This window comes from Mustela nigripes, chromosome 13 (genome assembly GCF_022355385.1).
Source record: "Mustela nigripes isolate SB6536 chromosome 13, MUSNIG.SB6536, whole genome shotgun sequence".
NCBI classification, from domain to species: domain Eukaryota; kingdom Metazoa; phylum Chordata; class Mammalia; order Carnivora; family Mustelidae; genus Mustela; species Mustela nigripes.
In genome coordinates this window covers 77,950,705-77,953,541 of record NC_081569.1, presented here as the reverse complement: position 1 = coordinate 77,953,541, position 2,837 = coordinate 77,950,705, and the positions used below count along the sequence as shown (strand labels likewise).

At 36.8% G+C, this 2,837-nt stretch overlaps 1 pseudogene; it reads left to right on the top strand.

The window, feature by feature from the left end:
* The first annotated feature begins 991 nt into the window (after positions 1-991).
* On the top strand, positions 992-1,696 carry LOC131999410 (ubiquitin-conjugating enzyme E2 E3-like; annotated as a pseudogene).
* The last annotated feature ends 1,141 nt before the right edge of the window (positions 1,697-2,837 follow it).

Sequence of the window (2,837 nt, the reverse complement as noted above, 5' to 3'; positions counted from 1 at the left end):
CCCTAGAATCAGCCTTTTCTCCAAGGAGCCCTAGTTCCTGTGATCAGAGAGTGGCTCTAGAAACCAAGATCTATGTATTAAGTGTGCTAAGTGTGCTTGTCACTATTGGTTGTCCTTGCTTCTAGGCCCTCTCATCTAATAGAGTAAGGAAATATATGGGTTTATATTAAGTTTTGTATATAAACATATCTATAAATATTTCTGTATGTATCCTTCTGACTCTGTATTAAGCCAAAATGAGTTTATGCTGATGTCTTCCACTCTATGTTATCAAACAGTTCATTCTAGCCTTTTCTTATTTGCCTGTATTCTCCAGTTCCAACAGTGAGAAACTGTTGGCTTCTACTATATGCCATCCATCTACCTAACTGTTCAATTTTAGTATATAGGCATAGTGGCTTCAGAATTGTTAGCTCATACCTTTATGGAAAACAAATATTAACTGAAGTTATAAATGTTTATGTGGAATCCCTTTGCTTTTGGTCTTACAGACTCCACTCATTTTCAAACTTACTAAGGCAGGACTTTTACTATCCATCCCTGCAGTGAGGTTGTTTTGTTAATGTCATACAGTTAGATTGTTTTGTGACAATATGCATTCCATTCTGAGATCTCCCAACCTTCTAAAAGATTTTTTTATTTGCATACATTAAAATTCATTCTAGTGCTATAAAAAGTCCTCTGGGTTTTGACAAAGGCAGAATGTTGTGTATCCATCATTCCTATATCATACATAAAACTTCTCTCCACAAACCCCTGCTTCTTGACCTGAACCAACCTGTCTGCAAATATTAATAGCCATACCCTTAAAAAATTATTATCCTTAAAAAGGTTCCTAAAGGGCATAATCCCCCCTACTTTTAATTTTCCACACTTCTCCTTGGCTTTTTTTTTTTTTTCCTAATCCCTCAACCCCCACTCCCAGCTGCCTGCATTTCCTTAAGGAATGGTTTTTTTCCACCCCTCTCTTTCTCCCACACTGTAGGACTATATGAATAGTTCAGATGAACAGTTGAATTTTCCAGGAAATAACTTCACCAAGGTGTCCAATGATAGGTAAATATCCAATGATGATAACCCGAACACCAGCAGTGGTAGTTCAGATGCAGATCAGAGAGACCTCACTGCTCTGATAGCCTGAAGAAAAAGAATAAAGAAAATCTTGTCACAGGGGAGGAGTGGCGGGGCGGGGGGGGGGGGGCAGGGGAGAACAAAACAAAACACCCAAATCTCTAAAAAAAACCGCTGCTGAATTATCTGCTAGTGCGAAGACTTCAGAAGCAGCTAACTGAGGTCATCCACATTCCTCCTCCCTACCGCCATCCTGGGGTCAAAGAGATAACATTTATGAATGGGAATTAGCTATATTTGGTCCACTAGGTTGTGTGCATGAAAGTGGTATGGTTTTTCTGGACATCACATTTTCATCCAATTATCTGTTTAAGCAACCAAAAGTTACTTTTCACACCAGAATCTATCGCTGAAACATCAATAGTCAAGGACCTGTCTAAATATCCTTAAAGACAACTGGAGTCCCACTTCGACAATTTCAAAGATTTTGCTGCTGGCTTGTTCCCTTTGGCAGTCTGCAGATATTCAAGTTGGAAGCATTGCTTCTCAGTATTTGATCAACAAAGCAGAATATGGCAAGATAATAGGCAACCTAATTCACATAATTTCTATGCAACGGGAATAGGGACACCTTCTTACTGTACTGCAAACTTTTTAATTTTATTTTTAAGTAATCTCTGCACACAACATGGGCTCAAAACTACAACCCTGAGATCAAGAGTTGCATGCTCTACTGACTGAGCCAGCCAGATGCCCCTGTGATGCAAATCTTTATAGCCTTTACAATATCAACTTCTGTTGTTGGGGAGGAAAAAATTTTCCTTCTACCATTCTAGGAGGTTTTTTTTGGTCTGGTTTAATAATCAAATTAACATAAAACATTAATGGGAGAAAAACAAATTTAGTTATATACATATGGAGATCCCATAAAAATATGAAACATGGGGATAAGTCAGGCAGTTGAGGCTTATATGCCATCTTCACTAAAGGAATGTGATAGAGGCCATGGACTTCATAAGGGAGGAGGGTGATTCACAGGATAAGAAGTGCAGATGTTTAGGAATTGGATGCTTGTCCTCCCATACAGATGAGTCATTCAAATAAAAAAGTTCTTTCTTGTTTATAGCTCTTTCTCTGGGTTAGGACCCCTATATAAATTGTTTTAGGTAGTTAAAGGGAGAGGTAAAAATTTTTCTTGAGTTTGCTGTGTCTTGATTGCCTTCAGCTCAAAATAGTCCACATGCCAAAGCAGCACATTTTGGGGAGAATTTTTCTGAACCCTCATAGTGTACATACTTCTTTTCTCTGCTTTTATCACTTGAAGACTGAAATATTACCCAAAAGGATAAATATTATTAAGAGTAGAATTTTGTAGCTGTAGCTTTACAAGTAAACATTTTAAACAGACTAGTCTTCAGTCTTTGGGATATTGACATGCATATTGTGGTATGCTAAGGATACTTGTCCTGAACTTTATCAATAATTATAGTGCATTTTATATCCTATATTATACCAAATTGTGTGTGTGTTATACTAAATTTTAACTTAATTTATTATTTTCATGAAGTTACAAAGGTAGACATAGAGGTTCAGGGATAAGGTTATTTATAGTAAACATCTATCTCTTTGTGGTTCATGCTGTTGGAAAAAACTTTTTACCTTTTACTTACGTCAACTTATAATAAGAGAATATTTTTTTACCCTTTGTAGCTCAGAGACTACCTGATGTATTATCTCAAACACAATAAATATACTCCTGAAGGCAA